Genomic DNA, 26,996 nt, shown 5'->3' with positions numbered 1-26,996 from the left:
TCTGCATCTGTATCATCGGCAGATTTACATGCAAATTTTGTACAGAGATGATGCCAAACAAAAGGAATTCTTTCAGTGGATCATTGCCAATGAACACTGTATTCCATGTATTCTTTTCACTGATGAATTGACATTTACTCATAATGACATCAGTAACACATGCATCTCTCATGTGTGGGCAGATGGAAAACCTGCATGCTACAGTGGAAACAAATTTTCAATGATATTTCTCTGTGAACGTGTGTTGCGGTATTGCTGACGAACAACTCATGGGTCCAATTGTGTTAGCTAACCATCTTAATGTAATGTGGTAACTTGAAATGTGTTACCAGAATATCTGGAGTATATTTCTTTGGCAACATTGTGTCATATGTACTTTCAGCACGACAAACCTCTTGCACCTTTTGTATTGCCAATGATACAGTACCTCACTGAAACATATCCTAGGCATTGGAGTGGTTGCCGTGGAGTCATTTCTTGGCCACCGAGGTTACTCGATCTTACGCCATTAGATTGCTGTTTGTGGGATTGGCTTAAGAGCAAAGTCTGCAAGTGCAGAGTGGGCATAGAGGAGGAACTTGTCATGGAATTTTACATGATGAGCTCAAGTAAAGGACGATATGAGTGAGCTCAGTTCAGCAACACAGCAGCTGTCTAAAACAGCTACAAAATGTACTGCAGTTGACTGTGGACGTTTTGAACATCTTTTGTGAGGAAATGTACACAAAAAACATTACATCACAGTCATTTGCTATTACCAGCATTTCTCCTTTTCCCCACTGTTTCCTTTTGTTTCCTGTGGAAGTGTAGAGAACATGTCATATATATATACATATCTTGTCCTTTATTTGTGCCTGTCTGCAATATGATTGAGTCTTCTTTATAGTAAGTAGAAGTCCATCTTTTCCTACATTGTACATATGTCCAAATGACTTTTTTGTTCAGAATCACTAATACTATCAACCCTCAAAGCCTATGCCTTTCCTTCTGGGTCACCCTGTGTACGTAAGCAAAGTATCAGATGCTTGTGTGTGCAGCATATGTGCCTATGAAATCAGTTCTCTTTAATTGTGGCAAGAAACATTTTCACTATTTACACAGAATGTTATTTTCATTTAAATCAGTCTTATGTTTAACATGCACAGATTTTAGGTACTCATAAATAATCAAATGTTTGTAACGCGATATTTCTGCAATTTTGTTTCTCCCAATTTTGGTGTTAGTTTATGATAGCCTATTTTTTTTAAGTACACTACATTTCTTATTTTTGTCATATTGTATTTCAGCGTTACATTTGAAATGAAAACATGCCGCTCAAATACACAATATATATATATTCACATCATATTTATTTACATTGTAAAAAAAATAATTTCTGTTAAACCTAAATCTAATCAGTCAAAGAAAAAATAACTTTACAACAATACACTGTTGAAAGTTTTTCAAAAGAAAACATTGTCACACACTCTAACTTCAAAGATCTCTTCTGAGACATTATGCTGAACACTTGACTATTGTGTGAAAACAGCAGTGCAGACCAAAATTTGGTTTCAGCACACCACCAGACATTTGACAGAGTCCAGGCATGGAAAGTTGCTTTTCCACTAAATTATGAAGGGAATTTGTTTGCTTCAGAACATTCTGCAGGACTGAGACTTACCATTCAAGATAAATGTAACAGACACTTCGCCATGTCTGCATTAAAAGACTTTTGATGTCCTGTGGTTGAAACAAGAACATAGAGCTATGAACACAGATTTTCATGGATCTATGGTCATAAGAGTTGTTAGCCCAATTTGAAGGTGCAGCCCAGTGTGTTCCAGCATTTTTAACCCCTAATGCAAACAGATTGATGTCATAAGTTTAACATGTGTATCTGTCTGTGGCATCATCACTCCCATACAAATGGTCCAATTGTAATGCAGCTGCTTAAGTTTCATCAGCTAAATTACATGAAAATATTTTCCACCAGCACACTATTTTCATATACCCTATGTAATACATAAGAGCTACATCATATTATGTAGTACCAGACTGTAGAGCTCAAAAAGATGTTAAGTCTGTGAGAACATAGTGTTTATATTTTACGGTTGACCAACATTGATGATTCTTGTCTTGTGAAGTCGTCTGTTTCGGCACCTAAAAGCAGAGAAAGGGAGATTGTGACTCATCTGCAAAAAATAACATTGCTCTCACATAGTTTTTGTAGTTCTGTTTGAGGAGTAAAATTCAGTACTAAATCAAATGATTTTGCCGTAGTGATTTAGGCATCCTATTGCAAGAGAATGCAATGGCAACTCACTTTCCTCTTTGATTTAGAATTATTGCCACTGCTTATTGCTTAGGTTACCTAAATTAGCTAAATACACTCCTGGAAATGGAAAAAAGAACACATTGACACCGGTGTGTCAGACCCACCATACTTGCTCTGGACACTGTGAGAGGGCTGTACAAGCAATGATCACACGCACGGCACAGCGGACACACCAGGAACCGCGGTGTTGGCTGTCGAATGGCGCTAGCTGCGCAGCATTTGTGCACCGCCACAGTCAGTGTCAGCCAGTTTGTCGTGGCATACGGAGCTCCATCGCAGTCTTTAACACTGGTAGCATGCCGCGACAGCGTGGACGTGAACCGTATGTGCAGTTGACGGACTTTGAGCGAGGGCGTATAGTGGGCATGCGGGAGGCCGGGTGGACGTACCGCCGAATTGCTCAACACGTGGGGCGTGAGGTCTCCACAGTACATCGATGTTGTCGCCAGTGGTCGGCGGAAGGTGCACGTGCCCGTTGACCTGGGACCGGACCGCAGCGACGCACTAATGCATGCCAAGACCGTAGGATCCTACGCAGTGCCGTAGGGGACCGCACCGCCACTTCCCAGCAAATTAGGGACACTGTTGCTCCTGGGGTACCGGCGAGGACCATTCGCAACAGTCTCCATGAAGCTGGGCTACGGTCCCGCACACCGTTAGGCCGTCTTCCACTCACACCCCAACATCGTGCAGCCCGCCTCTAGTGGTGTCGCGACAGGCGTGAATGGAGGGACGAATGGAGACGTGTCGTCTTCAGCGATGAGAGTCGCTTCTGCCTTGGTGCCAATGATGGTCGTATGCGTGTTTGGCGCCGTGCAGGTGAGCGCCACAATCAGGACTGCATACGACCGAGGCACACAGGGCCAACACCCGGCATCATGGTGTGGGGAGCGATCTCCTACACTGGTCGTACACCACTGGTGTTCGTCGAGGGGACACTGAATAGTGCACGGTACATCCAAACCGTCATCGAACCCATCGTTCTACCATTCCTAGACCGGCAAGGGAACTTGCTGTTCCAACAGGACAATGCACGTCCGCATGTATCCCGTGCCACCCAATGTGCTCTCGAAGGTGTAAGTCTACTACCCTGGCCAGCAAGATCTCCGGATCTGTCCCCCATTGAGCATGTTTGGGACTGGATGAAGCGTCGTCTCACGCGGTCTGCACGTCCAGCATGAACGCTGGTCCAACTGAGGCGCCAGGTGGAAATGGCATGGCAAGCCGTTCCACAGGACTACATCCAGCATCTCTATGATCGTCTCCATGGGAGAATAGCAGCCTGCATTGCTGCGAAAGGTGGATATACACTGTACTAGTGCCGACATTGTGCATGCTCTGTTGCCTGTGTCTATGTGCCTGTGGTTCTGTCAGTGTGATCATGTGATGTATCTGACCCCAGGAATGTGTCAATAAAGTTTCCCCTTCCTATGACAATGAATTCACGGTGTTCTTATTTCAATTTCCAGGAGTGTATATACTAGACTATAGTAAGTGAATATAGTGTGAATTAAAAAAAGAAAAATGTAAGTCTCATAAGTGAAAAAGAACTCATCGAAATTTTGTGTTTTGTCCTGGAAAGTATTTGTGGGAATAAAAAAAAATGTATTGACTCTTTAAGTTTAATATAAGTAATAATATTTTGATCAAAGTATCATCAGAAAATGTTAATGTATGAAGTTTAAATAGAAGTAAGCTATCTAGGCAGTGTAGACAAATATCAAAACAACTATATCAAATCACTGAGTCTAACTCATAATTAATTTACTGCAAAAAATTTGCAATATAGACACAACCATCAATGATGCCTGCCATCACGTTTGCCATTCGGGTCACTGCACTTGGTCACAACCCGCGTGCTGCATACTGTGCACTGTGTGACACAAGTTCACAGTCTAATGAAGCCTGAATTAGTGCTTTATTGTCAGACACAATTCTGGACACCGGCATCTTAAGATACATTAATGCATGAAACTATGTTCATATGTAATTATGTAAAAATATAATATAAAATAAATAGATAACTCTATCCTTTAACAATGTTAGGCCAGTTAAAGACAGATTGGTGTTCATATTTTATATATAATACGAAATTATAATTTTATTGGCTGTTGTGAAATGTGCAGGGCTAGAAGAGACGGTGCCAAACAGAAGTGGCTGACAATAATGAAAGTATGCTCTTCTGGAGAGGATAGTTACTGTTAACTACTTCTTTTTTAGTTGTCTCCTGGCATGATGCCACTTTCAAAATATTACTAGGTACATTAAACTTAAAGGGACAATACAGGTTTCTTTTACGTTTTCGAGTTTTTTGTGTTGAGTTTTAAGTTTTATCTTCACCTCTACTTGAAGTATTCACACCACTCTCCAAATCTTGCTACTTTAATCACGACAAATTCATTGACCCACGACATCTTCTCTTTTAACTTGGAATGTAGGTAATCATTTTATCTGGTGGCGTCAGATTTCCCAAAATTTTTACCCAACAAAACACACCAAAAACAGCACTGTTAGGGGTATCTTTAATGTGGTTCATGTCACATCGGACAACATGACATAACTTTATGCAAACATGTTTCTGGTGCCAAAACAGAACACTGAGAATATTTATTTCAATGTTATTTTTGTAATATTGTTTTTACTATTCTATGAATGATGTTTGTGGTGGCAATAATCAGTTGCATGGATGGGGCCTAGATTAGGTTGAAAGGTGATTATACCATGTTGTACTACTAAAGTTCTGTCGGTATTTGGTATTTATCACATTTACACAAGTGTACTATGAAACTATGTTCTTTAATTGATGCATCAGATTGATATCTTTCAAAAGGGCATCTCTTTGTAAGTAGAGCCATTAATTCTTTACATGGGAAATAAACTGTCATTTTAGCTGATATGCAATTCTCAGCTTTGAGAATCCAGTTTCAGCATTCAGTGACTATCAGTTACCAATGACATTAATCTGCCACCCTCAGGTCTTTGATATTTTTGCACGGAACGGGGCAAATACCAAATTCCGAGACGTTTTGTAACACATTCCAGTTTTGTGTTATGTTACTAAAAAAATGCAGATTTTGCATTAATTTTAGCTTTAGCATTTACGTGAAAATTTCCTGTCCTTGCATATTAATACTGAAGAAATATTGAAACATAAGTCATGTACTAACACTATTTTTATATAAATAATATTTTTTTATTTCTCTTTGGTTACTCAACATTGAGTGCCCATACATACATCTGCCTTGTTTTAATAGATCAGTCTCCTTCATTTTGACTGTACTGATTTGTTCATCAAGTTTGTAGATTGCCTTCTTACTAACAGTGATGTAGCACAAATCTGCCTTTATTATTTGTCGTCTCTGATTACTCCATTCCACTTGATCTGTGTGTTCAATTGCAGAATGACAATCATTCACATATGATCATTATTTTTCCATTAGTATTTTTTGACAGAGATACAGGTTCTTCCCATGAACAAACTAAGTCTATTGAAAGATATTTTCTACATCATAGTAAAAATTTTCATACTTTCCTCTGTATTGGTTAATATATCTCCATTGTGCTGAGCTACCTTGGGATCTTAGCTATTATATTTGCTGATTGTTCATCTAATGCGTTTTGCCATCTACATAACAAAAATATTAAGATTTTCTGTAATTATGAACTGTTCACCCTGTGGAGATACATATGAGGAAAAGATGAATCGCAGATAGCCGTGATTATAGGACTGCTATACACTTCAGCTTTTGGCCAAAAGGCCTCCTTCTGAAGTAGAAAATACTCACACATTCCTGAGTTTCACACACATGACCAATGTCTGTGGCTGCTGCATGCAGACTGTGAACTGCAACAGTGCCTGATGGGAGAAACAATCTGTGGGTGGTGGGGAGGGGGAAGCTAATAAAACAACTGCCTCAGTATTCTTGTGTGAAGTGTAAAAATAAACCATTCAAATGTTGATATTACTATCGATCTGCTCTCTAGCCCTAGCAGATGCTGCTCAGGGCAAAGTGGTGGTTAATCAGCTTTCCAGTGGAAAGTTCCTGATATGGATGCACCCAAGATTGAGTAGTGAATGAAAGGATAGCACAAAAAATGGGTGCTCTGCAAGGCTAACTGGGGTGTATAGTCAGTTTTTTGTGTTTGTACATCATGACAGTGCCATGGAATGTGTGGGTTATATTACAACTGTGATCCACCAAGCTACAGATGCCATACATTTCAATGTCTTCTGTCCACTTGCAGAAGACTCTGTCCTCTGATGAAATAGTACAGGTTGAAATTCTGTCAACAGTTGATAATCTCACGACTTGGCAAGGACCAAGTCTCACTGTACTGTTAAGTAGAGCTAACAGAGATTGGGGCATAAATTCCTGAACACCATAAAAAATTTCAATAAATCCTTCTTAATATGAGAACCATATGCAACTCTCGGGGTGTGATGTTAGCTGCCCAGATATTTGTGTTATGCAAAATGGTAGTCTCCAAATGAACCCGACACACATCATGTGTACAGTGATGAAAAAATTTTACTAATAATTTGGATCCAATGTTCCAACATCACAGTGTGATCACCAAGAAGAACTATCGGGACTTATGGTCCATTAGTGAGTAATCAGTGACTGCAGCTTCTCCACGTGTGACGTAAATTAGGTGTTATCCACCAGGAATGGCATGGCATGGCATGGCATCAAGGTGAGAATAATGGGTGTCATAACAATTTGATACACCTCATGAGGACAGCATAAAAAAAAATCTTTCTCATCCAGTTCATCAGTATTTTAGAGGGAGGATGGCAGATGTGTGCTGGAATGCCCTCCTAATATCCCCCCTGAAACAAGAAAAGGACTCTGCTTGCTTGGGTAATTGTTCTAGTGTTTTCTTCACTAGCTGCATAGGAAAGGCCTTACTACAGAAGTTGAACTGTCTTCTCTGGGTTCAAGAACTCAAAGAGCTCCTTAGAAGTTGTTGCTTAATGAAGTATCACTTCACTGATAACATTATGCTGATAGAGGCAGCTGTACAGCAGATTTTTCTATGCAGGGTAAAATTTTCCAAACTGCTTCAGTAGGGCTTCTCTCGGTGTGTCCCCAACTTTTTGTGACTGTTCTTGTCACATTTCTACTTCATGTTTCTAGTCACAGAAGTCCTAACATAAAAGTTTGAACAGGCGATCTCTGTCCTTCTGGAGGCTATCCAGAGCTTTATCACCTTTGCTATCACCATTAACACCATGATGTCCATGATTAGGAAATCAGTTAAAGCTTTTCTATTTGTGGATGATTGTACTCCTTCTCCCATTCTGCAGTGGCAACATCAAAAATTTTTTCACCAGAGTAATTTGTGTGTTGGTTTCAGCCAGTCATGGTGCATTTGAAACTCTCTATCGCTTGTCATGAGGGACATCATTTTGAAATGAATGAAGCAACGAAGTTTTTCGGCCTTGTTTTGGACACCCCAATGTCTTGGATACGGAAAGTGAGGAATTTGAAAGCTGGATGCAAGGCAGCAAATGTCCTGAACTGTCTGAACCAGTTTTTTCCGAGTCTGCTGTAATTTTATAAAGCCTTTCTGTGGTCTCTATACGTTTATAGGTATCAGACACATTGATCAACAAAACCTACATATATAAAGATTATAACTACTCGTCTGTGACTAGATTATGCTGGCTGCAGGTGCCCACAGTACCAAACTTTGCCCAGGCTGGTGGTGACATCTGTTCAACTCCTCGCGTTGTGACAAGCCTATAAATTCTTATCTTATCCTCAGTCACTGGCATTCTACCTGATTCCTCAACACAGTATGCAGTTTGGTCTTGTAAACCACCTGCACACCGTGTAGTCATTTGGGAAGATCATATTTTGCTGGGTACCGATGTATGTAAGAATTCAAGGTATAGGCTGGAAGCCTGTACATCTGCAGTGCCGAATTGCTAAAGCCTGAAAAGTTGTAACGTCCCTCATGATGAGCAAGATCATGTGCCATTGAGTGAAATGTCTAGAAATGAGTAAAACATGTTCTAGTTAATGAAACCAGCTCTCCTACCATGACATAACTCCTTCCAACCACCGAGGCAGAATGAAAACTTGCTCTCAAAGAGCCACATGGTTTCCTCCTCCAAAAGTAGGACCCAGTACTGTGCAGTTCATGTGGAATATGTTTACAGGGTGGCAATTATTGAACTATATATAAAGTTAGTTACTAACTATGGCATGCACACACTTACTGAACATGTAAACATCACAACAGATATTCAGACTTGGGTTATGACATGTTCGATATGCCTGACATCATTGGCGATGGTGTAGCGCAGATGAATAGCTAAATTCTGCATAACCTGCTGAAGTGTCGGAACATTGATGCTGATGCTGTCGGTGACCTCCTGAATGGCTGTTTTCAGCTCAGCAATGGTTTTGGGATCGCTGCTGCACACCTTGTCTTTAATTTAGCCCCACAAAAAGAAGTTGCTTGTGTTCAGATCTGGAGGGTCACTTTAGATAATGGGGATGAAATCATCTTCCAAAATCTTCACATACCATTCGGTAGTCAATGTGCCATAAAGGAATATTTCATCAATTATTCTGTGCCTGGACATTCCACACCATTGAGGGTGAATCGACTTCTCGGTCGCGAAATGCAAGTTCAGTCCCCCAAATGCACCAATTTTGCGTATTGACTAATCCATCCAAATGAAAGTGGGCTTCATCACTAAACCAAACCATATTCACATCAAAGTCCTGCTTGTTAATTCTGTGGACTATACGAGGGGCGTTTGAAAAGTCCATGCACGGTCAGAGAGACGGCACCACCAGCACGTATCAAGGTCATTTTTAGTTAGTAGCATCTTTGGAAAGAATGCACACAAAGTTTCAGCCATATTGGTGTATTTCTTTGTGTTTGGCATTCGTGTGAATCAAGGAAGTTGAGAGTGATTGGAAAAATGGACAAAAAATAATTTCGTTTGGTGATAAAACATTACTTTATGAAAGGCAAAACACCTCAGGAGACTAAAGAGAAGCTTGATAAACATTACGGTGACTCTGCACCTTCGATTAGAACAGTTTATAAGTGGTTTCAAAATTTTCGAAGTGGCCATATGGGCACAAGTGATGCTGAACATTCTGGATGCCCTGTGGAAGTTAAGACTCCAGAAATCACTGATAAAATCCATGATATGATGATGGATGACAGAAGAGTTATGGTGCGTGAGATTGCTATTGCTGTGGGCATCTCGAATGAATGAGTACATAAAATTTTGCATGAACATTTAAACACGAGAAAGCTATCCGCAAGATGGGTTCCGCGATTGCTCACGCATGACCAAAAACGGAATCGTGTGAAGTGTTTTAAGGATGGTTTGCAGCTGTTCAGGAAGAAACTGCAGGACTTTAAGCGTCATTTCGTCACTGTGGATGAAACAGTGGATACATTACTATATAAATAATGGTTTACCAAGGGAGAATCTGCACCAAAAAAGGCGAAGACCATTCCTTTGGCCAGAAAGGTTCTGGCGACTGTCTTTTGGGGTTCGCAAGGCATAATTCTCATCGACTATCTGGAAAAGGGTAAAACTATTGCAGGTGAATATTGTTCATCGTTATTGGACTGTTTGAAAACAGAGATGCAAGAAAAACTCCGACGATTGGATTGCAAAAAAAGTCCTTTTCCATCACGACAATGTACCAACACACACCTTAGCAGTTGTGGTAGCAAAATTAATGGAAATAGGTTTCCAACTCGTTTCACCCCCCCCCCCCCACCCCCACCCCCTTCCAATTCTCCAGACTTTGCACCCTTGGACTACTATTTGTTCCCCAATTTGAAGAAATGGCTGGTGGACAAAGATTTTATTCAAACGAGGAGGTGATTACAGCAGCTAATAGCTATTTTGCAGACTTGGACAATTCTTATTATTCGGAAGGTATTAGAAAATTAGAACAGTGTTGGACGAAATGTGTAAGTCTAAAAGGAGACTATGTCTAAAAATAAAAAAGGTTTACTCCAAACGCGTAAGTAGTTTTTATTTTTGCACGGACTTTTCAAACGCCCCTCATAGTGTTGGCGAAACACAACCGCCGTTCCATGGCCATGGGGCTTAGTGGCTGATGGGTTTGAATTTTGTATAGGAAGAGGGTTTTTAACAATAATTTGTCGCAGTGTCTCCTGGTTGATTCCCACCTGTTGTGCAGTTTGTGTGATTGATTTCCTGTGGCTGGTTTGAAACGCACACAATGCTTGTCTTCTCCATGTTTTCAGGCATTTTCAGCCTTTTTGGACGAGTGACATTGCCAACACTGTAATTCTGAACACTACCCGTTCTCTCAAACTTGCGAATCAAATTCTTGATTCTTAGCATACTTGGACCGGTTGTCTTCCGCTTGGACTCAGTCGCAAACGTTCTTTGAGCTGCAGTTGGGCTGTTACTGCTCTCATAGTAAGCCTTCACAAGCGCTATAAGCTCAGGCATGCTGTACTGTGATATTTTCACATGCAAATGGCCGACAACAACAAGACGCGTGCGCATGTTCATACTAATTCCCTTCACGCCTCAGTCAACAATGCAGTTTGAATGTCCTAACGCAAACCGTTCAGAAGTTATGACAATTTTATTTCATATAGTTCAATAATTGTCACCCTGTATGTGCATGTTACATTTTGGGCAAGTGCACCTGGTTTGCACCAGAGGAGTGATTCATAGTTCAGCTAGTGAGTGGTGCATTATTTTAGGTTTTTACAACATTTTTTTAGATCATGGATTTTTGCTACTTTACAGTAATTTTTCTAAGATGACTGTACCATATCTAAGACTAAGCACTAATTAGTGTGTCATCAGCTGCTGTGCACCCGAACAACAAAAAATTCTCACCCTTATAAATTGTGAATTGTTGTTGTTGTTAATAATAATAACAATAGTAGTAGTAGTAGTAGTAGTAGTAGTAGTAGTAGTAGTTTGGTGACTTCACAATTTCTTCTTCTCTAAAGCTAACCTTTGTGTACACTTATACCTCCTATCATTTTTCACATCATACACCACAGTTTTTCAGTTACAACTCATAATTCACACTTCATGCTGTCAACAATTGGTGCATAAGTTCCTCAGTTGCAGTGAGTCACTTTGAAGAGATTCATTTACATCTGAACTCTGCAAGCTGCTTGATGGTGTGTGGCCGAAGGTAGTTCTAGTACCACTGTCATCTTCTCACTTTCCTATTCCGTTTGTGGATGATGCAACTGTCGGTAAGCCTCCTCATGAACTCTGATTTCTCTGATTTTTCTTGTTGTGGTCATTCCAAGAGGTGTGTGTGGGAGGAATGCATATGTTACTCAAGTCTTCATGGAATTACGCTCATGGACTTCCAATGGTGAACCTCTCTGAGATGTACATTGCCTCTTTTGTAACATTTTCTACTGGATTTCATAAATCTGATATATTTGCTACATTTTTTGCACATACATGGAGAATCTGTAGCGAATGTGCATATTGTTAAAAGAAGGTCCCAGGATGGAGTGGAACAACAAAGGGAAAAGAGCCACTTAGTTCAAATGCCTTCATGACCACACTGGCATGGAGGAAAACCGTTTTCTCTCGGTGTGGTCAAGTGGCACCACTTCAGTGGGCAACCTGAGAGCCTGGATGTAACTCCTGCCCCACTCCATAAGCAGCAATAGGGGAGGTTAGTGCAGCCTCGTCTGTAAAGTCGGTTCCAGGGACTATATTTTACTGGTGGAGGCACGTCACCTACGCAAGCTCTTCATGAAATTTGGTGCAGAAATTTGCTGCCATTTTATCTAGCTGCCTGTTCTGGTCTCCATCACCTTGAAGTCAGATGTGCATAGCATAATCACTATAGGGATCTGGACACATTGTGAGAGGATGGCAGTGGATACTACACTAAAACTATATTTGCATGCCGACGCTGCAGTGGTATGAGTTGCCACACTTGCTGACCTTTGCATTTGAATGTCATTCGCTCTCATGGTCAAACCATGTCCCCTTGCTTTCTCACAGAACTGTTTCCCACACTTTTTGCCAACTAGATCTTCTTAGGGGCTGGGTGAAAGCTTTTGTTTTCTTCTTATATAAGCTCATAATCACATGGAGGACATGCAGTTACTATGGCAGTGCAGTGGCAGATGTCCAACAGAGAGGGACATCCCTGTAATGGTAGCGACTGTAGCAGTTGGCTGATACACAGTAATTTAGTTTAATTTCCTTTCTTTCCCACGCCACATGCTTCTGCAAAGAAATGAACTATATCTATGTATTTTACTGTGTAGACTAGTGTTTAACATCTGACTTTTAGTTTTTCCGTTGCATGAATCTTAGTGCATATCCCTGTGTGAGAATGCTTTCACCATCAAAAGTGTCACATCACTTGACACTGTTTAAATCTTGTGTTAGTACACAGTGTGTCATTTAGATCAGTGATTTAGATTTTGCATATTTATTTCCTGCAGTAGCTTTCGTGTAAGCAGAGTTTCTAGTAAAAAGTAACTGTTAGTACATCCATTGTCAGTAGAGAAATTTATTTCTGTTTTAAGAACTTGTCGCTGTTTGGTCTCAGCTATAGTGAAAACCCTACAGGGCAGATTTTAGTGTTCTTTATTCATCTTGTTATCTTTTGCATACATTCCAACCCACCATTAGGTAATTTTCTTTTTTGTGGGGATGTATTAGTAGCTTCTAATCTATTCTTGACTGCTTTGCTTGTATTTTTTGAGCTCTTTAAGTTTTTTTACACGGTACGATATGGCTAGGTGCTGTGTTTGTTGTTAGTGGAAACAAGGAGAATAGGCTGCCATCTGAAAACGGCTGGAATCTGTGTTGGCCACAGTCAGCAGGCTTCTGGCTACTGCTCAAAGGTGTGGTAACTTTGGGGCACCACTGACCAGACATGTGACACCTTTGGTGCGTAAGTAATCTCCTGGTGACCAGGTTGTCACTGAGTCTTCTGATACACAGCATTTGACCAGTCTATCCTTACTCAATAGTGAGTTGTGGACAGTGGTTGACTCAAATGTCACGGGGCTGGAGGCAAAAAAGGAAACAGGCTCTGTGGCCAGCTCCTAGTGCCTCTGCACTATATGAGGTAGCATAATACTTCTGAGCCAGCATAGGATGCCTCCCTTTTGGGCCAACAGCTGATTATTTGCCCAATCCTTACAAGTACAGAGGGCAAGTAAGCTACTCATTGGGAGCTCCAATGTTATGTGGGTAATGGAACCCCTCGAAGAAATAGTGTGCAGGGTGGGAAAGAATGCCAGTGTGGACTTGGTATGTTTGCCAGGAAACCTCATCGATGTGGTGGAGGCTCTGCTGGAAGTTATCGAGTGCACTGGCTGTAAATAGTGGCACATGTTGGCAAGAATGATGCCTACTGCTTGGGTTCTGAGGCCATCCTCAGCGCCTTTCGACACATGGCTGATTTTGTGATGGCAACTAGCATTGCACGTGGGGTGCAGACTAAGCTGACTATTTGTGTAGCACCGTACACAGGATTGATCGAGGCCTTCTGATTTGGAGCAGAGTGGAAGGTCTCAACCAGAGCCTTGGATGACTCGGTGTTGGTACCAGATGCGAATTTCTCAACTTCTGCAATTGGGTGAAGAATTGTAGGGTTTCCCTTAATATGTCAGGGGTGTGTTACACTCAGAAAATGGTTGCCGGGATAGCATAGTACGTGGGGTACACATGGGAGCTTTATAGGTTAGAGAAACCTCCCTTGGGACCAGAGACGAATTGCCTGCCAAAATCATAGTTACATCAGCCACAATGTTCTCAGAGAGTGGTCATCTTTGTGGATTTGATGTAGAAAAGGTTAATATAAGTAAACTGCAGGAGCACCCAAGGAAAGGTCCCAGAATTAGGCTCATTGAAGGCTATAATGCCCAGATAGTTTTAGGAACAGAAATTTGGTTGAAACCAGAAGTGAATAGCAACGAAATCCTAAGTTCTGATGGGCATATTTGGCAGAAGGATAGGCTAATTGCCAATGGTGTGGCATATTTATTTCAATAAAGGACTTGATAATGAGGAGCTCATTTGACATTAAGTACTGAGAAATGTCACTGTGTGCCAGAGGTAGTCAACTATTTAGGGCATGTGATCAGTAAGTATGCTTTAAGGACTAATCCTAGATTAGTGCAGTCTGTGCAAGAGTTTTCTGTTCCAGTAACAACCAAAGAATTAGAACCTTTTCTGGGTCTCACAAATTATTGTAGAAAGTCCTTGAAGGGGTTTGCAGATATTGCAAGTCTGCTTACGCAATTATTGAAGAAGGGTGTTAAGTTTGTGTGACTGAAGGAATATCAGGGAGTATTTGTTGAAATTAAAAAGGGGGTTAAAGTCGCATCCTGTGTTGGTGTTTCCAGACTTTCAGAAGGAGTTTATATAATCATGTGATGCATCAAATCATGCCCACTGCTGGGTTTTGAACCAAGAGGTCGATGGTTATGAACATACTACTGCCTTTGCATCAAGACAGTTGAATGCAGCAGAGAGGAATAATTGTATGGCTGAGGGAGAAATGTTTAGCTTGGTGTATGGGGTAACATACTTCCAGTGTTACCTATACGGAAGAAAGTTCAAGGTAGTGACAGACTGTGCTGCTTTGAAGTGGTTACCAGGTTTTAAGGGCCCATTGAGCCAACAGACAACATTGGCATTAAAACTCAGTGAATTTGAGTTTAAAATAATTCACAAACCAGGAAAGAAGCATGGAAATGTGGATGAGTTAAGCAGGAAAGTAGCAGTAGTACAAGCATTAGGTCAGGACCTTGGGGAATGGCAAGCAGCACAGAACATTGACAAAGAGTGCAGACAGTATGGTAAGCAACAGAGGCTTAGCATGCATGATGGAATACTGTGGGAAGTGCTGACCAAGTTGAAGCAAGAAATACTATGTGAAATGCATGATCATGTTATATCGGGCTATGGGGGACACAAGGCAATGAGTCATAGGATGACAGAAAATTACTGACAAGAAGGAAGAATGATGTTGATAAGTACTTCAGAAAATGAGTGGCAGGCAGCTTTATATCAACAGAAGGTACTGTTACAGTGATTGCCAGAAGCAACTGAAATGTTTATTTTCATTGGGGCGTATGTGTAAGGCCCATTCAACTGAACATTAGCAGATGGTCATTTTTTCATGACCATAATAGATCATTTTTCTCATTACATCAAGATGGAGCTGATGCCGGACCAACAAGCTTTCACAGTCTCACTGGCCTTGGTTAATAGTCAGATATTGAAGTTTGAGGTGCCGGAGACAATAATTATGGAGCGAGGGATGAGCTTCATGTCAGACCTGATAAGAGTTGTGTCGCTTCTTAAAAGTAAAAAAAAAAGTTGAGAACTTCATCAAAAAGCTCACAGAAGGATGGAAGTGTTCATCGGAGAACTGGAAAGATGCTTAATCGTTATGTGAATGCAGACTGGAAAACGTATGTATCCTTCATAGTGAGTACATACATCTCCAAAGCACACAACTAGGACAGGGCTGTTGCCATTCGGTGGATTATATGGAAAGAAAATGCTGTTGCCATTTGGTATATTTAGCAAGAAAGAAGACAGGAAGGGGGAGTTCATCTGAAAATTTGCAGGAATTGTAAGAGAAATGTGGAGAAAGGTCCAGCAATCAGTTGCTAAGTCACTGGAGAAGCAGAAAGAGGCAAGAAACGAGTGGGGACATCACCTCCATGTGAAGTAGGCCAGTTGATGACATTGTTAAGCCCATATGCTCTGAAGGGAAAAATGAAGAAGTTCGAAAATGGTACCAGGGCCTGTATGAGGTACACTCTAAGGGGGAAAAAACGCGCCATGAAGAAATTATCCTAATGGAGACAGAAATTGGCAGATGTGACTTACATGCACAGACCAACAAAAGATTGCAATTTCAGAAAAAGTTGATGATTTATTCAAGAAAAGGAGCTTCACAAATAGAGCAATTCAGTAGTTCGTTGGTCCACCTCTGATCCTGATGCATGCAGTTATTCAGCTTGGCATTGATTGATAGTTATTGGCTGTCCTCCTGAGGGATATTGTGCCAATTTTTACCCATTTGGCACATCAGATCGAGAAAATTGAGGTGGTTGGAGGGCTCGGCCAGTAATGCTCCAAATGTTCTCAATTTGGGAGACCTTACTGGGCAAGATAGTGTTAGGCAAGCATTAACATAAGCAGTAGAAAGTGTTGCTGTGTGTGTGGGCGGACATTGTCTTGAGGGAATGTAAGTCCAGGATGGCTTGCCGTGAAAAGCAACAAAACAGGGCGTAGAGTATTATCAACATACTGCTGTACTGTGAGTGTAGTGGATGACTACCAAAGGGCCCCTGCTCTGAAGAGAAATTGCTCCCCAGACAATCACTTCTGGCTTTCGGGCCATATGGTGAACAACAGGTGGATTGGTATCCCACTGTTGTCCAGGGTGTCTTTAGTCTGGAATCTCACTGATTGGAGACAAATTGCCTTAAGTGATGAGTCCCACTTCGAACTGAGCAAAGACATGTCTGGAGATGCCCAGGACATCGGTGGGATAACAACCTGACTGTTGCCTGCCATAAGGGCTGACAAACAGTAGTGATGGTCTGGTATGCTATTTCTTTTCATAGCCAGTTCCACTTTGCCATCCATGGCACCCCTAAAGCCCAGCAGTAAATTGACGATATTTTACACCCCATTTTGTTGCCCTTTGTGTCAAGCGATCCTGGGCTTATAGTACTGCAAGATGATGGCTTCCCACATGTAGCAACATTTTCTGCTGCATGTCTTTGTGCTTTCCAAACCATACCTTGGCTAGCAAGGTCACCAGATCTTTCTCCAATTGAGAAAGTTTGGAGCATTATGTGCTAGACCCTCCAAGTAGTTCAGGATTTTGACACTCTAACATGCCAGTTGTACAGAATTTGGCACAATATCCCTCAGGACAAAATCGAATAACCCTGTCAATCAACACCAAGCTGAAAAACTGCCTGAATAAGGACCAGAGATGGACCAACATGTAGTTGTCTTGCTCAATTTGTGAAGCTCTTTCTTTTGAAAAATAAGCCAGTTTTTCTGAAACTGTAAACATTTGTTTGTCTGCACATGTACATAACATCTATAAATTTATGTTAAATCTGTGGTGTGTCTTCCCCCCCTTCCTCCTGGGGTGCTCTGGTGGCACCAGCAGGTGGCTGCAAAGTCTGTGCGGTCCCATGAGACCGTGAATCTGGGGGAAGAAGAGCAGCAGAATCACAGGGCAAGTGACATGCACGAATTTGGTTCTGGTGGCTCTGCTGTAAACTATCGGGACCTGCAATCAAGTACTTAAAAGAACCAATGCGTTCCTGGATCACGCCTCCTTCCCAGCACCTGCAATTGGCATAAACCCTGAAAATAGCAAGATCATCTGGCGCAAGGCAATACTTGCGAACAATTGGTAGTGCCTGGTGCTGCGGGTGGGTGTAGCAAGTGTAGCAATCTCTAGTGGCAGTGGCCATGCAGTAGTTCTGTTGGTGATGGTCCGTCTCATGGGTGGGAGTGATAGGGGTCAAGAAAGAGTTGTGGCACCTGTTCGTGTGTGTGTGTGTGTGTGTGTGTGTGTGTGTGTGTGTGTGTGTGTGTGTGTGTGTAACTTAGCCACATGTTGTTAAAAGTTCTTACAAAGTGTTCTGCTTCTCCATTGGACGGGGGGTGAAATGGAGCACTTGTTAGATGATGAATGCCATTTCATTCATGTGAAGTGAACTGTGATCCATTGTCTGAGACAAACACTTGTGGCAAATCTTCTGTGCAAAATATTGAAGACAATGGTGCTATGTGATTTGGTAGAGTTCATAGACACCGCAAATGGGAACTTGCTAAAAGAGTTGCCACTATGAGCCAACGAATGTTCAAAAATGGTCCTGCAATGTCTATGTGCACTCGTTGCCATGGAGATAGTCTTAGGCCAAGCTGAGAATGACTGTGGTGGAGCGTATTGTTTTTCCGCACCCCCACGACACTGTGATGTCATCTGTTCAGTGTGGGTGTTCATGCCCTGCCAAGTACAGTGCCAGCAAGCTGAACGTGCAAATGATTCCCCAATGTCCTTGGTGAAGAAGTAGTAACACATCTTCTGCAACACTTTGGGGAAAAGCACACATGATTGTCCACTGTCATGTTGAACTAAAATCACATCTTGTTGAACTGAAAGGTTATGCCGACATGCAAAAATTTAGGGCACGACTGAGCTCTGGATACTTTTGTGTGAATGAGGCCATGACGTGCAAATGTAATGCAACAAAATCTTGATCTAGGCCTTCTTCAGTGGCCTGTGCAAGTTTTCTGTAGTGCAAGAGAAAAGATTCCAGCAATTAAGAGTCCTGCACATCGATTTGACAACAATGTGTAGCAGATGCATAAAACTAAGAGTCTTGGCCAATCAGAAGGTGAGATGGGTGTCTGCATTTCCATGCTTTGCTGTAGGTCTGTGCACAATTTCATACTGATACTGCGAAAGCAACAAAGCCAAATGTTGTTGCAATTTTTGAGCAGTGTGTGTAAGAACCAGCTTTGAAAGATGAGAGGAGGATTGCAAAGGCTTGTGATATGTCACTAAAAATAACTTGTGACCATACAAATAGTGATGGAATTTGGTCACACCATACACAGTAGTGAGAATGTCTTTTTCTATTTGAGTATGATTGCACTGAGTTTGGGTTAACAACTTTGAGACAAAAGCAATGAGTCTGTCTCGTGCATCAATTCTGTGTGAAAGCACAGCACCAATTCTGTAGGAAGAAGTGTCAACTTGTGAAAGTACTGCCTTGGCAGGGGCAAAATGCACTAGACATCTGTCACTGAGCAAGGCATTTTTGAAATTCTGAAATGCATCTTGACAGTCGTTAATCCACACGAAATGTATGTTTTTGCGACGCAATGGAGCCGGGACCTGAGCGGTATTAGGTGTGAACCAAATGTAGTATGTCATCTTGCCTAATGCTGACTGCAGTTCACACACATTGTGAGATTCAGGCAAGTCACGGATTGCAAGCAAATGAGATTGGAGTGGGTGCACACCCAGACTGTTTATCAAATGACCTAAATACTGTAGTTCAGTTTGAAAAAAGTCACACTTTTCGAGACAACACTTCAGTCCTGCTTGTGACAACACTCAAGAAAGAGTATCAAAATTGGCAATGTATTCCTCTGGTGTACGACCTGAGACAATATCGTCAATGTAGTTTGAACAAAATGGCCCTTTTGAAGTCAGCTGTTCAAAAGTAACATTGAATGGGAGGTGCGGAAGCACTGCCCAAGGGTAAGCACAAATATTTGAACAGTCCTAAGTGTGTATTTACAACAAACACTTTCTGTGATTCTTCAGCCAATGGAATTTGCAAGTAGGCATCACAAAATCTGTCTTAGAAAAGTAATGTCCTCCACCAAACCTGTCCACAAGTTCCTCATTGCGAGGTAACGGATAAGTTTCAACTATTATTTGTGGGTTGACGGTAGACTTGAAGTTAACACAAACGTGAATGCGACCAGAAGGCTTAGGCAACAAAACAAGAGGACTTGCCCATTGACTAGTTTGATTGGGAGCAATTACACCATTATTTTTGCAATTATTTCAATTCACTGGCTACTTTGTCCCTTAAAACAAGGAATGGGGTGGGCCCTGAAATCTTAGGCTGTGCATTGTCTTTCAGTGTGACATATACTTCAAAGTTATAAGCTTTTCCCATTGCTTCTGAAAATAATTCAGGAAATTCTTTAAGCAAGCTAGCTACACTGTCTTTTGGTTCAAAAGCAGACACTGCAAGTACATTGTCTTGGATGCTAAATCCAAACAAATCAAAGGCATCTAAACTGAATGTGTTCTCACTGCCTTTTGATGTCAACACAGTAAAATCCACTGTCCTAGTGTGGGATTTGTAAGTGGCAGGCAAAGTACACTGCCTGAGCACCGGGAATTTCCTGTCCTTTGTAAGCAGTGAGGTGCTTGCTAGATTTAGAAGGGCGTGGTGAGCTTAACTGTTCGTACGTGGCAAGATTAAGCAAAGTTACTGAGACAACTGTGTCTAACTGAAAATTCACATGGTGGTCATCAATTCATAATGAGACAAATAGTTTGTTAGAATGTCATTGCACAGCACTAGGGTGAGGAGGCGGGGGGAGTGGTCAAAGTTGGCATTTTTGTGCCGTTGCAAACTAACTACTTGGACTTTTCCTCTTTTTCCACATGTGTATCATGTTGCATTACATGATTGGCATTCCTGTATTTTATGGTGAGCAAAACATCTTGGGCAAGACTTCACCAAATTCACAGGCCTGTTTACATGTCTGCGTGGTTGTCCATGCAGCTGTGTACGTGCTTGCTGTTGTGGCTGGTTGGGTCAGTTACGAATAAGAGGCGACTCGACCCAACATATCAGGGCCTGGTCAGACTTATTGGCCACTACAGCACATGAAGATGGTGTAAGATTCGCAATACTTGAGGAAGTGATGGATATGTCCTTTAAGATCTGTTCCCATATTCTGCTATCTGGGACACTGAATGTTATTGCATCGGATATCATTAAATCACTGTAAAAGTTGCCACAACTGCATTGAAATTTACACTTCCTAGTAATGCCCGTTAATTCTGTGTACCTCTCGCGGTACGTCTGTTCTGGCTTTTTCTGCTAGCAAAAGAACTAATGTCAGACTGCAGCTACTTGGACTTGGTGGTCGTAGTATTGAGTTACTGCAGTGATTACTTGATCACAGATGCGTTTGTCGGGAGATGCGGTTGGGAATAGTTTTCATATTAATCTGAACACTGGGACCCCCACAATCCTGAGGAACTATTGTAACTTTATAGTACTTTGAACATGGTTGTCTTGACTGTATGCTTGGGACTGAGTCAGGTATTCAGTCCATTCCTCCTGTGTTTCTTTAAATTGCTGGAATGTTGGTACACTGGTCGGCGGCACTTGTTGGGCCGATTGGTCGGTCAGTTGTGATTGTGTGACTGACGCAACTTGTGCAGCCAGTAATTGTACCGTTGTCAGTAAGGTAGCAGTTTGTTGGTTCTAAAACTGAAAAACTTGGTTCAGATCGATCACATTGGCTGTCTGCAGCTGAGGCGTAGGGGCAGGGGGTGACGGAGCAGGGAATTCGTGGTTTACACAAATACTTTGTATCAAAACACAAGCAAAGCCTCAGAAAAGGGAAATTTGATTAGTTCTGCGGCTCCCCTCCTGGAATACATGCAAGAACACAACAAAAAATTAGCAAATAGAAACACTTGAACACAATCAGCCCTGCAAGCTAAAACACAAGAGAAGCAAGCAAAATATTTGATTGCCCCTGAATTATCTTCGTTCACCACTGTAGTGTCTTATACCGTAAGACAGCAGGGAAGAAGACACACATGTGAATTAATATGGTTCTTTATTTACTCGAACTGGAACACTTACGTAACTTGAATAGAATCCATGTTGTGGTACAAGCTCTTCAGTAATAGTCCTCTTGCAGACTGATGTCAATATTCACAGCTAGTGAAGTACAATTCTGGTTGTGGTAAACCAGCCCCACTATAATCAATAATCTAGTTGCTATGTACTGTTGTAGCTTGTGACGAACTAAACCCGCTCTACAAGTACACTGACAGGCTCCTACCAGATGGTTGAGTGAGTGAGTGCGTGCAGCCCTCCGTTCAGCAGCAGTGGCCTAAATACACGCTGCCGAAAGGGCGTTGAAAGTGAGTTGCTTGTGGGTATGTCTCTAGCCCCTCTCGTGATAGCCGCACTTGATTCAGTGCCTACTAATTGATCTTTGCTTCACCTTTGCCGACTGGTGTGTTGGTGACAGCTTATGCCAGCTTATATAGTTTAGGGCGTTAACCTTGTTTAGATAAGGTTACATGTTTGTGTCGGGGTAGGATTTATAGTGCATTAAGATGTGCTGTTCGGAGACAGCAGGCTTCTGTGGGTAGGGAAGTGATATTGATCCCTGTCCTCATGTTGCCTTAAGAGAGCGGCGAGAAAAGAAGAATGCTAGGGTTGGAGTGGGGGCACTACAAGAGCATCACCTGGACGATGAAGTTTCCCTTTCCAGGCAACCAGATGTGATATTATCCAGGCGCAAAGCATTACATTTAGGTTTTGATGTGTGGGAATTATGGAACAAAATTAGGAGGCTGGAAGAGATGTTCTCAGGGGTACAGAAGTTAATGGATAGTTGTGGAAGTCTGAGAGAGGTCTCAAAGGAGAACTAGAAGTAACTTGGGACATATGCAAGATTAGAGGAGCAGGTGCAGGAGATGACTGGACTGGTACCACAACATCTCAGGAAGTGAAAGGGGGGTAGATACATGCTGAGGGTATAATACTGAAGACCATCTTCGGGGCATTAGATGCAAATTGAACGCTACAGCAGAGGCCACAAGGGGGTTAGTGGAGGCAAATAAAGTACCTATGGAGTGGCATTCCATGCAGATTGTGTATTTGGAGAGTGGCTTGTTAAACAACATGCATGCTTTGACAGCTTACTAAGGAAGTAGTGGATTATGCCAGGGTCTCGGCTAGCACTCTGAAACAAGATCTGGAAGTGGTACAAACACTGGTGCAGGTACTAGATTTAAGAATAACAATGACAAGACTATTGCAATCACTAGGGGATACTATATGGGATGCAGCAGTGGAGTTAACAAACTTGCAGGAAGCCTCCATCATATGCTACATTCACAGGTAAGTTCAACCTTGCTGCCATCTGAGCAGTATCTAGAGGGATTGAGTAAAGTGTGAGGAGAATTACTCCAAGAATTATAGGTAGTAGCAGAGCCAAGCAAACAGAACTTGCTATTGTACAACCGTTGTGCTATGGTGGGTGTAACAACAGGTAATGTGCAGTTGTACATATCAGTAAAGGCACCAGTAGCAAGCATGCATTGTTCAGGTGTTACATAGTGTGCGCTTATCTGGTGAAGATAGCAGCAGTTGGAAAATTTGTGCAAGTGAGAGAGGAAGGGGTGGTACTATTGGCTGAAGATGGTTATTGACACATGGTGATGAGAGTATGCGATTCAGCTATGTCAGAGTGAGGTAGCCACAGTATGCCAGGCTTGAGATTTCGATGCATGGGAGCACATGCATCATGTGATGTTTCAGAGGTAAAACAGAAGGACGTCCCTGCCAAAAGTATTTCCTGGGAGCAGGTTTACATTGGATATACTCGGTGTACAATGACATAGTAGTCGTTGCTAGTTGCTATGTGGGAAAGACGATTAGAATTGTGAGGTAGTGGACTGTTAATAAACGGGGCAGATTGCAGTATTACAGGGCCCACATATCATTTACCAGCTACTGCAACAGAAATTACTCTGCCGAGTGAGACACAGCTACAGCTGTATTGAGCAGACGAACCTCTAGAGATGTTGTCCAAACAAAACCATACCTTTCTTAACAACACCTGGGAACTGAGACGAACTGTTCATTGAGTCACACGGTAGCAGCACAGGAGGGGCGGATCACTGCAGAGCAAATGTTGCAGCATGTGGAACAGTATTGGGACAGTGGTTAACAGGTAAGAGTGACCTTGAGCATCACAATTCGTATTGCTATGGTGACTCCAATTTACACTGCCTAACTCTGATGTATTTGAAACAACAAGCCATGGAAAAACTCACTCCAGGGGTAGTTAAAGTTCCCGTTGACTGGATCCCCCGAGTGAGGAATGAAAGATAGATTTATGAAGCTGCAGATCAAATAGCAATTGTGTAATAGTTAGGAGTAGCCATTTTAGTATTATGTACTTGTTTTACAGATAAGGGTAAAAGTAATTACAGTAGAGAATTGGGTGGAGCAAGACCCGAGGGACTGGGTCTTCTCTATGGAGGGGGCAGCGTAGTGCCGCTACGCAGTCTGTGGGTAAAAGCTGTAAGTCCTTAGCCAGGGTAATAAGTAGTGAGATAGCTGCCATGGAGCATTGCATTAGCTGCTGCGAGTTGGTAGCTGCCAGTGTTGCGACACCGTCACTATAACAGATATGCAAGTAGATTGTGAGGTGAGGACAGCTGAGTGCAACAATAAGTTGCACTGCTTAGTGGTAACTGAATAGCAAGCAGGGTGACATTAACACACTAGGGAAAGTCTCTTATTGTGGACCATGTAATGAGGTCCCAGGTTTTGGTGAAACAAATGTGTGCCAGAGGAATATAAGTAAGTGTGGCTTTGGTGGCAGGCATCACTTCTTGTTGCGAGAGACTAGCAGCACCACTACAGCACCAGAGCTATGCCAGTCAGTGAGACAACTGGACACTGCCAGCAACAGCCATGGGTTTGAGACCGGGCTGTGCCTGCCGCCAGCACTAAATGTTTGTGGGACATGGTGCCACAGCCCCACTGACCTGCTGTGCGTGCAAGCTGCTGCCAATGCTGAGTTCCTAATAAGACTTGGCACCTCAGTGCCAGCCACTGTCTGACTCCTACCAGAGGGCAGAGTGTCGTATCCTGCGCACAGCTGCACTGACGTGCGGAGCACAGGGCCACCAGGGCTCCTTGCTACGGAGGGAAGAAACACATCACTGATGATGTCAACAGCTGTTGCTTCTAAAGCCTGCCAGCCTACCGTGGGCTCGCCATTAGCATTGCAGGGCACCAGCTCAGCTTTCAGAGCAGAAGCTGCTGCCTATACATCAGTGAGAGGCGTGTTTGCCTCTCTTTCGTTCTATTCCCCCAATCCATATCGTCCTTCTATTTTTCCTTCTCTTCTTTTTCCTACTATTGAATTCCAGTCTCAATCACAATTAAACTTTTCTCTCCCTTAATTATCTGGATAATTTCTTTTATCTTGTCATAAAGTGTTTCAATCTTTTCATCATCTGTGGGGCTAGTTGACATATAAATATGCACTACTGTGGTTGGCGTTGGCTTTGTATCTGTCTTGGCTATGATAATGAATTCACTACGCCGTTCATAGTAGCTTACTCGCATTCTTGTTTTCTTATTCAGTATCAGATAAACGCCTGAGTTACCTATACTTGATTTTGTTTTGTATCCCTGTGCCCACATGATCAGAAGTCCCATTCCTCCTGCCACCATACTTCACTAACTCCCACTAGGTCTAACTTCAACTTACCATTTCCCTTTCTAAATTTTCTAAATTTCCTTCCTGATCAAGGGATATAACATTCCACCCTACAATCCGTAGACTGGCAGTGTTGTTTTTCCTGACAAAGACATCCTCCTGAGTAGTCCCCACCTAGATATCCAAATGGTTGATTATTTTCCCTCTTAAATATTTTACCCAAGATGAGACCATCGTCATTTAGCCATACTGTAGAGCTGCATGACCTCAGGAAATAAAACGGCTGTGTTTCCCCTTGCTTTCGACCGTTTGCAGTGCCAGTACCAGCACAGCAAGGCCATGTTGGCTGTTGTTATAAGGCCAGATCAGTCAATCATCCAAAATGTTGGCCTCCTTCAGGCACCACACATTTGTCTGGTCATCCAGCAGATATCCTTCTGTAGTGATTGCACCTATGGTATACTTATCGCTATCATTCAGGCACACTGCCAATGGTTCATGTGGAAGGTACATTTTCTTAACATTCTTAAAATAGTAATTGCCCTACAACACTTCCTTAGGATACCCCCAAAATTACCATAACTTGCTTACTTTGCCATGTTAGAATTATTTGATGAGTTCAGTCTGAAAGATAGTAAAGAATCCAGTCGCAAATCTGGTCTAATACATGGTATAAACTTTTCTTTTGTTCACTAAAGAACAATGCAGGACTGTATGGAATGCCTACTGAAAGTGAAGGGACATGGAAATTTCTTTGAAGCTGTGTGTTGATTTGCTGTTGGGAAATGTAGTTGCATTTCTCTTGTGGATAGAAGACATGTGTACTTTAAAACAGGAACTCCTTACACTGCACTCTCAAATTTGAGAACTAAAGTTTTGAACCCTAGGGATGACATGTGTTTCAGTAGTTTATTGACCAAATATTGCTTCTTGACTGGAGCCAGAATTGCTAAGAGTGCTTTATCAGATATTTCGGCATCTGTGTAAAGTAAATTACAAAAACATTTTATGATTTTAATGCATGTGATGATTTCTGATGTCAGTACTGAAAATAAATTTAGTTCCTATGGTGAGGCCATTGCTCACGGTTCAGAGACATCACTGCACATATGTATTTTATGAATGTTATTGTACTACTATCAGAAACATGGGTGATGTGTGTTCCTACTACAAGACAAATCTGTTTTATAATTTTTTTATTGTTTTGTTGTGAATTCATTGTGCGGTATGAGCTCTGATCTGTTCTTCATAGAAGGCTTTCTTGTATCCCATTTTCTCATGGAAGATGCGTTCCAAACAGTTGACTTCAAGTACCATTAAAGGATTTCTAATTTTAGTGGCAGATTTTGAATTATTCACAATAATAATAATAATAAACATGGCAAGCACCCGTATCATCTAACACAGCCACACATCGATCAAGACGCATCCAACACATGGCTAAGAAAAGGCAATATATACAGTGAGACGGAAGGATTCGTGATTGCAATACAGGATCAAACAATAAACACCAAATATTACAGCAAGCATATTATTAAAGATCCCAATACCACAACAGATAAATGCAGACTTTGCAAACAACAAATAGAAACAGTAGATCACATCACAAGTGGATGTACAATACTAGCAAATACAGAATACCCC

The 26,996-nt window shown here is 41.9% G+C and overlaps 1 protein-coding gene across 4 annotated transcripts in view; it reads left to right on the top strand.

Moving 5' to 3' along the window:
- The window catches only part of LOC124596282 (transcription initiation protein SPT3 homolog), a 123,458-nt gene that overhangs the window by 59,543 nt on the left and 36,919 nt on the right, over window positions 1–26,996 (top strand). The gene's annotated exons all lie outside the window — the stretch shown is intronic.

Source organism: Schistocerca americana, chromosome 2, assembly GCF_021461395.2.
Source record: "Schistocerca americana isolate TAMUIC-IGC-003095 chromosome 2, iqSchAmer2.1, whole genome shotgun sequence".
NCBI lineage: Eukaryota > Metazoa > Arthropoda > Insecta > Orthoptera > Acrididae > Schistocerca > Schistocerca americana.
The sequence above is the reverse complement of the archived record's forward strand: the minus strand, read 5'-3'. Positions and strand labels throughout refer to the sequence as shown.